The sequence below is a fragment of the Fukomys damarensis genome, unplaced genomic scaffold, assembly GCF_012274545.1.
Source record: "Fukomys damarensis isolate Sample0158 unplaced genomic scaffold, DMR_v1.0_HiC HiC_scaffold_9, whole genome shotgun sequence".
Classification (NCBI taxonomy): domain Eukaryota; kingdom Metazoa; phylum Chordata; class Mammalia; order Rodentia; family Bathyergidae; genus Fukomys; species Fukomys damarensis.
The window spans coordinates 45,625,398-45,638,219 of record NW_022900921.1 but is presented as its reverse complement, the minus strand read 5'-3'; the positions used below and the strand labels follow the sequence as shown (position 1 = coordinate 45,638,219).

Genomic DNA, 12,822 nt, shown 5'->3' with positions numbered 1-12,822 from the left:
ATTTTATGTCATTGCCTTTTCTCTTTAACTTTCCTTTTCAGTTTTGTTTTAGGATTCCCTATTTTTAATGTTCATATAGAGATTTCTTTAACTGAAATACCAAATAGTTTCTCTGGTGTGAAAAACTATATTAGTACACAAGATCTTAATGAGATAATTAATAATGTGAAATAGGAAGTAAAGGGCTAAAGGTGTAGGGAAAGTGGGAAGGGTGGGGGAAAGGTAATAAGGGAGAGGAAAAAATATGAGAAAATGAAAAAATGGAAATAAAGTATTTGTAAATGGGGAAGGGAGGAGGGAGTGAAGGGAGGGCAGGGACAACGGGAAAAAATGAGAATCAAGACCTATCATGTAAAGGTACAGGATCCCAATAATGAATGAAATTGTATTGTATACCTAGATTGTACCAATAAACTCAATAAAATTTTAAAAAATCATTGCAGAGGGAGCAAAATTGTTTGTACATAAAGCAACTATCTTATCAACCCAATCCTTCTAGCAGCACATTCACATTAGGAGTGGACTTCGCCTGGGAGGCCTGAATGAGTAGATGTCAGCCATAACAGAAACTCACAGGAAGAAAGACTCTTGAGGATTAAGGTAGGTCTCATACGTGAAGCACTTGAGAGCAGACAGTGTTAGCAAGAACACAGATAGCATTGGTTTTAATTAAGCACATTGTAAGTGGGCAAAAACAAAAGACACAGGCCTGCTTCCCTGAGCCTCCAGGATGAGGAGGAGAATGAGACACCTGCTAGTAAATAAATAATCACATCAGATGGTGACCAAGGCTCAGTAGAAAGTCACCCCAGGCAATGGGACACAGAGACTGGCTGGGAGTGAATTCATGCAGGGCATGTGTTTTCTGATTTCCTCCAACATCCTGAGTTCCCAAGAGACCCCTGAAGAAGGAAACTGTTCTCCCAGGAAAGCAGCCCTGGGTTGATGACACAGACAGCTCATCCCTCCCAACCCTGAAGGCCAGAGTTTCAATCAGATAAGAAGAGGACCCTTTCTCACCTACCTCTTCCCTCTCCATCCCAGGGTTTGAAGGAAGCAGTCAGAAGCCTTAGGATTCGGCCTCAAGACACTAGAGAGGAGCAGTGCTCTTTGATAGTTTTAAAGAAGCAGTCACTACTGTAGGTGGCACTTAGCTTTAAAAGTATATTGGGAGTTTTTAAAAAAGCAAACCCCTGACAGCACCAAAAGAAAAAAAAAATGCACCAAGAATACTTGAAAAGCACCTGCTGGTCAAATGCATTTTTACTAAATTTGCATGAACTGGTGTGTCTGTGACACTGACACTGATGGTACCAAGGAGACCGAGGAGACCCAGAAGCTTGGGGCTTTTCAGGACAGGTCTGGAAGAGGCCAAGGAAGGGCTCACCTGAGAGGTGGGGCCCCCTGACTGCCCAACTCTCTTCTCCTCCACCTGTCATGCCTGGCTGCTGAAACTCCCATTTCCAAGGAGGAACCTGGACAGCACAGTGGGTGTACTCTGCCTTTCCCACTGCAGGCTCACTCAGCCAAAGTAAAAGGGTGTTTTTTGTGTTAACTAAGGCAACAATGGAAACCGAAATATGTATGATTTGGAAAGAAATCTATTCATAACACCAACTGCAGGAGACCAGAACATCTAAACAATCTACCAGCCTTCTGTGGAACAAATGGACAAAACAGATTTCACCAGTATAATGCTGTTACGCTTCAACAAAGGAAGCAAGAAATTTCCCCTTATCTACAGGGGGATACATTCCAAGACCCCACTCCCAGATGCCTGAGACCATGCATAGGATCAGACTCTCTATCAGCTGTTTTGCCATTGCATATATACACTTACAATAAAGTTTAACATAAACTAGACAGAGGAAGAGGTTAATAACCTCATATAATAAAATAGAACAATTACAATAGCATACTTTTATAAAAGTTAGTTGACTGTGGTCTATTTGTCTTGAAAGAATCAACACAAATGGTAATATTTTTAGACCATGGTTGAGCACAAGGCACTTGGAAAATTAACCTGCAGATAAGAAAAAGTGGCAGAATTTCATAATCACTAAAATCCTGCATTCTCCAGGTCACAGGAAAGGCAACATTAAGTCTCAGAAGTTCCAGACTCATGTTTTGGCTCTGGTATTGCTCACCTGCTCCACCTTGCCTTTTGGTTAGCTCAGCCCTACCCAACTCACAGTGCTGTGAGGCCACACCAGCCCTGACTTGGGGGCCCTATCCACTTTCACAGATGATCACAGTTGGACCTCACAGGGACTCTGGGAAGGATGCGGTGGAATTCTCACCATCAAGGGCTTTGCTGTGACAATCCCAGTTAGTGCACATGAGGGGAGAGGGCTCCCACATGAGACTCCAGAGCAGGGGTCTGGCCAGGGCTGGGCAAGAGGAGGCACCCAGAGGTGCTCTGGAGCCCACAGTTGGAAGTACAGAAGAGCTGAACTGCAGAATCCCTAGACACCATCTCCAGGACCACAGGGACACCAAAGCCTGCATTCACCCAGGCCCCTCAGAGATGGTGTTGCACCTGCATAGCAATAACACACCTCCTCCTGTGCATGCTAAATCACCTGCGGTTGACCTGAATCTACCATGTAAATGCCATGTAGACAGCTCTTACACTGCATCACACAGGGCACAGAAACACATCTGCATGTGCAGATGCACAAATGAAGATTCTTCGTAGAAGTTTTCAGTCAGCTGTTGGATGGATGCACACATGCAGAGCCCAGTGTCCCTTCCCAGGACAGGCAGTGTGGCAGCATCAGTCGCAGAAGCCTGAGAAAGAACATCTGGGACCCCTTCTTCCACCTGGCAGCTGTGGTGCCTTGGACAAGTTAACAAAGTTCTCTAAACCTTGTTTCTCCACCTGCTTTTTAATAGAGGGTTGAGAGTTGAGAGTGATGTGTGCCCCTGGGAGCTTCTAGGAGATTGAGAAAGGTAGCAAGTATAAAGCACTTGGCCCAAATGCCTGGCAGGGAACAATGCTTCATTCTTGTTTGGCTATTATTATTTCATTAGAGAAACTGTAGCAAAGGCTCACCCATCTCCACCCTCCAATGCTACAAAAAAGCCAGCATTGACTGACTAGCTCTTCTCACTCTCCCAGGCTGGGGATGCCTAGAAAACAGACCTGGATCCAGAGAGCAGCCATTGAACAGTGGCAGTCAGGAAAATACGACAAGGAAGCTATGTCGCTGCCCTAGGACTTCCTAAGAAACCTTCTATGGACAAGAAAACCTTTAATCTCCTTAGGCATGCTTCCCCATGCAGAGTAGGTGAGTGTAATCTAACTCGTTTCCAGCAGAAATTTGTGAGTGTAATTGTAGGTTTCGTTTTCTCCTGTCTTTCCCATGTGAGCCTTTGTCGGCCAACATAAAGCAAGAGAGCATGAAATTCACCTGTAAGTATGATTCCTGTCTCAGCCACAGCAGAGCTTTCCTACTCCTCCCACCTGTAATTACAAAAGTGGTACATCTTCAAACAGAAGATGTACTTGACAAATCTGCATTAGAAAGCTCATGAATAGTAAAATTAAAAAAAGAAGAAAGCTCATGAATAGTGATGAACAATGGACAGATTGTTGCATGAAATATGTCAATTATGATTCATTACATTTAAGAGACGTAATTGGAAGTGAGTAAGCTGTAATTCTGCAGGTATCATTTAGAATGTCAGCACACCCATTAAAGCAAACTTTAATGTAATAAACACCCACTTGTCTTGGCTTCAGTTTCTTTTGCTATAGAACTAAAAGTTCTGTCATCAAAAGTTCGGACTCCCTGCTCTACAGAGAATCTGGTACCATCCTTAGAGAAATGTTAAACATATGGGGCAGGTACATACCCCAACTTTGACTAACTCAATGGGAGAATCGAGTAGGGGAAGTCTTGCCAGGATCCCAAGACTAAGTTAATGGCAGAAGTGTAATTACAATAAGGCCCTTCTATTTCTCATCTGGAATATGATTTCCAAAACTTAGGTCCAATGCTTCCTCAACAGCTGAGCTTAAAAATATAGAAGGAGAAGGTAAATCAAGGAAGTGTTGTCATAATCTTCATCCTACAACTTTTTTTTTAAGTGAAGAAAGTATAATTATTTTTGTCTTACATTAAAGGGAAGCCATTGCGATAGGCTGTAAGCACAATATAGCCAGAAATTTTGAATGTTGTTCTTTAAAATATATCATTCAAAAATATTACAGAGGCAACCAATGATCAAGTTCAAAATAAAGGAAAATGTGGAAAAATCCAGTAGTAATGAGAGAGATTCTAGTGAAAGATTCCAGCTGGACTCTAACCCCTATCAGCTAGAGGAGTTCCAGATCTGGAGCTAGATGTAGCTAGATGTATGTGCTAGAACCTGGCAGTTTAAACTCTCATTAAGACAATAAATCTGACTTGCATAGGAAAGAGTCCTGCATAAATTTCCCTGGTCTTACAGAGCTATTTTATCCTAAATAAATAAATAAATAAATGGGGTGGGGGAGACACCAATACTCAGGAAAAAAGGAAAGGAAGCATGCCAAGACTTCATGGGCTTTGGGCCAGGGAAGAATTCACCTGTGAAGTATAAAGGTCCAGGCTTACTACACCTACTGATTTATATTTATAGTATTTGATTCATGTAGTTATGCCAAGCTAAGAAACTAAGATTAAAAATGGACCATTGAAACTCTAGGTCCAGAAATAAAAACATTCAAAACCATTTTGTAAGAATATTTTATAATATAAGTAAAATAGTCTCAACCAAATAAAACCCCTCAAAGAGAAGCTCACAATAAAAACTACTATCTTGTCAGACATAAATATCCAAATAGAAAGATATAGCTGTGATAAGTTTAAGAATGAACAGTCTAAAAACTAGGAAAAAACTGAGAATAATCTAAAAGAAGATATAGAATGAATACAGTTTAAATGAATAGAGGAGTAAAAGCTAGTAATCAGTAGTAATTAAGTTAGTATAATTAAATGTAACAGCATGGAACTGACCTTAAAGATTACATGAAAATATAAGATTAAAAATCTAATGAGTAAGTAAGATACAAACTAGATGCATACTAAAAGTAATATGGTAAGCTGGGGGGAAAAGCCAAAGAAATTATCAAGAAATAGTAAGAAAAGAAAAAAGACAAAAAACACAAAAAGCAGTTAAGAAACATAAGCATATAATAAGTTTCAATTCAGGAAAACAAAATAAATCCACACCCAGGCACACAGAGAAGCAACAGATTATCATAAATAACCAAACCAGAAGAAATAGCACAGTTGATTCCATGGGCAATGAGCATAATAATATAACTTCTCATAGCAAAAAGAGGGCAGAGAATAATGAAATCCTAACTTCCAATGGCAGTACCTCCAAACTCTGTTCTTGGTGATATTTTTATTTGAGAATATAATCGAAATAAAGATGTTTTCAGAGAAGACTGAAGCCTAAGGCTTTCCTTGAAGACTCCACTGAAGAATACACTTCAATTAAAAAGGAAATATCTAGAAGGAAGGAAGAGATAGATGTAAAAATAAAGAAAAACCAGTATCACGTTTGGAAGTCCATCCATATAAACACTGCCAAAGATAAAAACTAATTCTCAGAAAGATAAATGCAAAACATTTCTAAATTAAAAGGAAAAAAATTAGAATTTTGAAATAGGCATTAAAAATTTAGGAATTTCAAGTGTTATTAGAAGAGGCTAATAAAAATAGTAAATGCCATTTTGCCACATTCTAGGAAATTATTTTTATACTTTAAGGTATGAACTAATTTCTCTAAACAGCTTATGACATTGATACTGTTATCTTTATTTTATCACTACAGCAATAGAGCACAGAAAGTTCAGTTATCCACCTGAAATTACATGACTACATATTAGAAAGAAAGAAAGAAAGAAAGAGAGAGAGAGAGAGAGAGAGAGAGAGAGAACCTGGGAAGTGAGAAAAAACAATCTGTGCTCACTTCTAATAAATCAGATAATCATAATAAATTGAACAGCCATCAATTTAAAAAGTAACCAAGTCAAAATATTGCAAAAAGTACAAATGAAGACATTAAAAAATCACAGTAAACTTAGAGCAAAGTAAATCCACATATATCATTGTTCACAAAAAAATGCAAAGTAATTGTATTGCTCTTTCTGAACTACAGAGAATTCAAACTATAAAGATATGAATTCCACTTACATATAGCTTAATAAGACACATCTACATGAAAATGATACCAGTGATGTGATAGTAAAGGTATTAAAAAAACACATCTGGAAATGATGGCATAAAAAAACAGATAAGGAAAAATATATGTGCACAATATTTATGTTGAACAATGATGATACAATAGACATTGAATCACAGGAAAGAACTTACTCAGAACATACAACAATATTGAACTAGTATGTACCTAATAGCATAGCATCAAAATAGATAAAGCAATAATTCAAAAAACTATAAATAGTAACTAGCAAAACAAGCTTAGAGGTTGATTTTATGTAACTCAAAACTGATAAAAAGCAGCCAAAAACTTGATAATGCTGTTAATAGTTTTAACACCATGGTTAGAACTTTGTCTGCCTGTGCTATTAATGATTTGAACACTAAAAATACAGCTTTAATAATTACTATTTAATAATGATTACATTTATTAAATCTATTCATTTTAATAATGAATATTAATAGTAAATAATATTTATTGATTAAAATGTAATAGTCAGCTTGTATGTGTGTTTGCATATATATGCATGCAGACAGGTATGAAATCCTACACCCAATACAATACAGATACATTATTTTCCAAGCTAATATACAAATTATAGTTTTAAAATGGCTCTATATGAGGCCACAAAGAATATCCCAATCAGTACTATCAATATTACACCTATGCAGCCAAATTGCAACAAAATATAAACAAATTATCCATATATTTATTAACTAAAAAGTAAAATGTAATTATTAAGATACCAAAAAAAATCACAAGAAATTTGGAAATACTGAAACTTGGACACAGTGAAAGCTTCCCATATAAAAATTATGGAATATAACTCAAATAAGACAGAAAGATGTATTTCTATATTGCTCCTCTTCCAGGAAATACCCATTTGAATCATGAGAAGTTATCTTTAAGAAGAGCTCCCTTTAATAATCTAGTTTTAGTTCGTGATGTCATGAAGAACAAATTGATTTTATGCATTTTAATTTGGTGGCTGACCACCCTGAGATGAGACCTGTCCATAAGTTATCTTTCCAGCTTTATCTCTGATATCTTGTCTTAAGCTCTCTCAAAACACCCAAATTTCAATATTTAATAGCAAAAATGATATTTGACAATTTATCTGGCAAGTGTTACTTCCTTTACATCACTTTGCTGAAATAATAATAATAATTATTTTTATTATTAATTATTCACTTGCATTTATTTATTGTTATTATTTATTGCTATTTTATTATTAAAATTTTATTATTGTTTTCAATAAACATTAATTTTCATAAACTTTGAGTATCATGAATATTTCTTCCTTTTTACTTAGTTGTAAGTGTACAGAATAACACGGATTTGAATTTAATGATTGCAAAAATTACCCATATTTTGGAGACACTCATGAAGGTAAAATGGCTTACTGGAGTTACAGAATGAAGTAAACTACTGAAGTAATATTGTCCTTTTTTTTTTTCAGCTTTAATTGAGTTTATTGGTACATTTTAGGGATACAGTACAGTTACATTCATTGCTGGGATCTTGTACCTAATATTGTCCTTTTTAATAAAATTATGTACTTTTAGCATAAGTGCCTATCAGTCTTGACCCTCAGGATTAATAAAATACAATATTCAATACTATGGAAACTACTAAAAATAATACAATTATATTTTGAGCTATTAGTGTTTTTTCAAAGAGTAATTACCCTGTAGGGAAGAGTTGACATTAGAAAAAAAAAGTATATTCAATACCATCCTAAACTTTGAATACAATAACTAAATAACCTCAAAGAAAGTAGAAGTAAGTAAATAAAGGTAGTAGAAGAAGCTGATAAATCAGAAGCCAAATAAAAATGAATTATTTTCAGAGTATAAAATAGGTAAAATTATTACAAAAGTATTAGGAATATAAAAGGAGAACATGAAGGCAAATAGCGTGGAGATCTTTAAAGTAATAAAAATTTTCTTTCAATAAATGTAAAATTTCAAGTGAGATAATGATTTTCTAGAAAAATGCAATTCACCTAACTTGACCCATGAAGACATAAGTAAGTCAAATAGAAACAATGAAAATAACTGAATCATTGATCAAAATCTATCCATATAGCAAAACCATTGAATTCACTTGGTTTCAGAGGTGAGTTTTTACAACCTCAAAGGAATTTTTTGTTTTGCAGTACTGAGGCTTGAACTCAGGGCCTTTGAACTCAGCTACATTCCCAGCATCTCCCCGACTTTTAAATTCTGAGACAGAGCCTCACTCAGTTGCTGAGTTGCCCAGTCTGAGCTAGAACTTGACATCCTCTTGCCTCTATCTCCCAGTCCTAGAATCATAGGTGTTCACCACTCAATGAAGGAATAATTTTATATAAAAAGTTCTTTATATATATTTTTGAGGTTTCAAGATACATGAAAATCTCAGTGTGAAATCAATCATTTGTTAATAATAAATACTGCTGTCTTTGTTAAAGCTGGTATAAAGTAATGCTCCCAGTAGTTGAAAAATGATTTTCTTCTATTATTTTTAAAGGTGCAAAAACACCTCAATGGGAGAACATAGTGGGAGATTCTAGAGACCCAGGAGTTGGTCTTTAGAAAGTAATCAAAAAGCTAAAGAAGTTACCCTTAAGCCAGGAAACAGAAACTATATGTGCAGCCCAAGGAGAGTGGATGGAGGCCTGGGGAGAGAAATGAATCAGGTCTCTTCTTCTGACTTTGGTAGGACCTAACACACATGTCCTGAGCAACACATGACACTGGCAATGTGTGCAATGGAAGATGTGGCTGAAGCCACACCGAAGACCTTGAGCTCAAGAAAAATCAGCTCCAGGTAAGGCAAACAGGGTAAAGAAATAGACAGAGCACAAGTGTATGGGTTTTCAGAAATCATAATCTCTGTAATTTGGGCAGACATTAAACTCTTGGTTTCATATTTCAAATCCAGCCTGGAATCCAGGGGAGATATCTTCATGGGTCCATTTACTTTCTGCTTTTCCCTTAAAATAGTAAGAACATAAGTTGTTTAATTTCCAAACAGCAGGATGGAGGGAGGTAGAAAATTCTGCACCCTTACCTCAAGTTTAGGAGTAAGAGAAATGCAAAGGCAGGATAACCAGGGAGAGCTGGGAAGGGAGGCAAGCAGACCCTCATGACCCCAAGACTTGGGGAGGATGCATGGGGAAGCTCAGAATGAGGAGCAAACTGTGCTCCTTGACAGGGCAGGGGCCCAGGGCTCCATCTTTGAACTCTGAGCAGAGGTAGGGTGCGCAGTGGCACTTATTCAGGTCAACACAAACCCCACTGACCCACTTCCTGGGCAAAGAAATCAGAGCGGACAGTCTTCAAAAACACCAGGACACTTTCTCTTCTTAATTCTTTAGCTACCTACTAGTCCAGGCCTTGGAACTCCATCCCTGCCTACAGGATTTACCAGGCAAAGTGTGTATTTATAACTACAAAAAGAAAATAAATGGTTGCTCAAAATATAAATAGTCAAAGTGAAAGAATAATAGGAGTTCCTATGTCCAAGGACTTAAGAAACAAACTAGGAAATATTTCTTGTCAACACGTTTAAAGCTTTTCAAAGGTGCATTCAATTTACTATGTGCCTTTGTATGTTTGTTTTCTTAAACAACTTCACATATACATCAATATCATTGCCATCATCGTCATCCTTTTAGGAAATTTTCTAAGTACTCAACTACATTTTTTTCAACTCAAGAATTACCTGATAACCAGGTGAAATAATACTATAGCTATAAAGCTGAATATTCAATACTTTTCCAGAAATGTATTTTCACTTCTAACTCTAATATTTCTAAGATTATAATGTATGGCAGTCTAGAAAACTATTACAAAGTTGCCATCAGATGATATTTAAAACCCCTACGTATGTCATTAAGAACATCCACTTTGGGTAATGTGTTCATCCTTGTTTAATGTTTTGCCATGTTCTCTGGAGCAGGTAAATTCAGGAGCAGAGCATAAAAGGGCCCTAAATAGAAACCATAGCATTTTGTGTGAGCTGCCATTTGTAGCGTCACGTGCCTCTGCACGGCTGAACTCCTCCTCCTTCCCAAACATGAGCAATGTAACACAAGTAGATTGCTCCTCAGTAAAAGTTTTACCAGTACAAAAGTTAAAGCAGAACTTGAATGACTGGACTTCTGTTTAATGAGCTGTGAAAGTGTCCCTCAGCACAGGACAGTGGTGGCCAAACCAAGCAGAGAGCTCAGGGCTCCAGGGTGGTCACAGAACACAAGTGTGGGGATTTCTGGGCTTTTGCAGGCTCCTCCAGGAACACAGCTGAAGAGTCAGGAGAGGGCTCAGGTAAGAGAAGAAGACACATGGCAAAGGCCTCGAGCATCAGCTCTCTGGAATTAAGATTGCATTTTGTTCCCAGTAAATGTATTGCCTCAACACAACAGTCTGCACCTGGCTGCTGGGATCCCTCTCTAGTCAGGAGACACAAACATCTGTGTTGTTATCTCTCTGCACTGCCCCGATGCCAGAGGGAAAGATAACACAGTGGCCAGAAAAGTATGGAATTGGAGGAAGGCAGGTGAATAGGGAGGATGGGAACTGGGTTAAATAATAAAATAGTGGACCAGAAGCACTCACTTAGCACTCACAGGATAAGCCACTACCACAGGCCTATACCACACCTTTGAGCTTGTGTGCGTGCACACACCAACACCTCTTGACACAGTGCCACACAAGGAGAGTGATGAGGTCAAATAAGATGGATGGGATATCACAGAATGGCAGGAACTAAAAGACCACCCACAGGAAAAGGACACTGGAAAAGTGAAGAGACAAGAGGAGAGAAACACAGGAGGCTGCTCAGGGCCTCAGAAAAGGAAGCTGAGTGTCAGAAAGAGCAGTCACTGCTGTGCCACTGTCACTATGCCACCAACACCACTGCTACCCAGGCGGACAGTGCTGCAGGGTGCTTGTGCCTATGCCTCTAGTGCTGTCCCAACAAAACAGGCACAGAGATGCCACCTGCGCCAGACAGGCACTCCAGCTCCCCCACCCCCAGCAGAGTCACCTCCCCCATCACAGCTTCTTCCTCTGCCAAACAGGCTCCTGGTACCCACCCAGGATGGAGGCTGTGAGAATTACAGGTAATGCACTTAAGTGCCGACTAGCGACTGTCATTAGTGTAATTAATCCGATTAAAATAATCAGGAGCAGAGAACAGAGGAAGAAAAGGCCAGACTGCAGATGGGGACAGGAGCAACCCCACAGTGATGGGCCTGCAGGCTGAGACAGAGCGAGGGGCACAGGCGGACCCCTGCATCACCCCCACTTGGTCCCTCCCACCTCCATGCAGCAAGAGCATTCAAACTTGCACCCCACAAAGCAGGAACAGCGCAACGACCAGGTGCAGAATTGTCGTCTGAGTGTATCACTAGAGGCTGGGATTTTATCAGTCCAGCTGGTGGATGGGGCTGTCTGGCTCCCTTATACCGATGCTCAGCGAGCAGAGCCCTGCCAGAGCTGGACAATTACAGCCTGTCAAGTCATCAAATAGTATGCAGCCCCTGTGGTCAGCAACAGAGCCTCATAAATTTACGCTGACATCAAAGGTGTGTTTAAGGCTCACCTCCCATGGCTTCACCCCTCACAACCATCCCTCCACCCACTTTGAGACCTCTTCCAACTGTGTCTGTGTCCACGCTCTCTGGAAGGTTACTCCCGCTCACCCCTAGCTAAACAGACCTCAGGCAGCCTTGCAAATCCAGTGCCTCCTTGCACTGCCCTGTGGTGCTTGCTGAACTTGTCACCATTACTTCAGGTGTTCAGTAACTGGTGCACCCCCACACACCCATTATGAATAACCTGCTCACCTCAAAGCGTGAAACACAGGAAGCACACATTCTTTCCATCTATCAACCTTTTGCAGGCATCTAACGGTAGTTAATGTAGTTTAAGATTTCTTCGAAGTTGTTAAAGCATAAGGTTAACAATAAAACACCCTGATCATAACATCAAAGAACAAAGATCCGGTGTGGCAGGGTAATGAGGAAAAGACGTTCTGGGAGCTCCGCTTTCCAAAGCGGAGTTAAGATGGAGGGACCGAGGCTAATTATGTTAATATATGCATGGCCCCCTCTGGCCACAGTCACCCTGAAGCAAATGCTTCCTGGAGAGTGACTCGCTCCCCAAGGGGGAGAAAGTGGCTCTCAGGTGGCTGCTGCAGAGGCAGGGTCCCGGGTCCCCTTCCTTGTGTTTCCTTAGCCAGGGCTCAGAGTCGGTGTCACCGGCTGCCCAGGGTTCTCTGTCCCCAGCATCCAAGGCGGTGGCTAGATCAGCCCTGCACCAGCTAGCTCCTGTGCCTGTGCGCACCACGGATCCGCTTCAGCCTGCCCACTTCCTCCCTGGGCAAACAGGCAAGAGCTGTCAAACTCGCCGGTCTACGCAGCAGAACTGAGCGAATCGCAGGTCAGGATGGAAGGGTCCCGTGGGGCCACTCAGGGCCGGGATCCCCATAGGAACCAAAGCACGAAGCCAACTCCTCTGGGGGCCTTCTACACCCCGCGGGAGCCGCCGTCTGTCCTCCCACCGGGTCCCCGGCCCCCACTCACCGATCTTGGCCAGGGAGGCCAGCAGGATCCACAGC

General features: G+C 40.1%; 1 protein-coding gene across 2 annotated transcripts in view; it reads right to left on the bottom strand.

The window, feature by feature from the left end:
- The window catches only part of Slc9a2 (solute carrier family 9 member A2), an 83,354-nt gene extending 70,538 nt beyond the window's left edge, over positions 1-12,816 (bottom strand). Inside the window, exon 1 of one of the 2 annotated variants that reach the window (XM_010631722.2) lies at positions 12,788-12,816. The gene's annotated coding sequence lies outside the window, so the exon portion shown is untranslated. Of the gene's footprint in view, positions 1-12,049; positions 12,133-12,787 lie in introns of those variants that run through there. The other variant, XM_010631733.3, reaches the window with a different exon arrangement.
- Between the last annotated feature and the right edge of the window lie 6 nt (positions 12,817-12,822).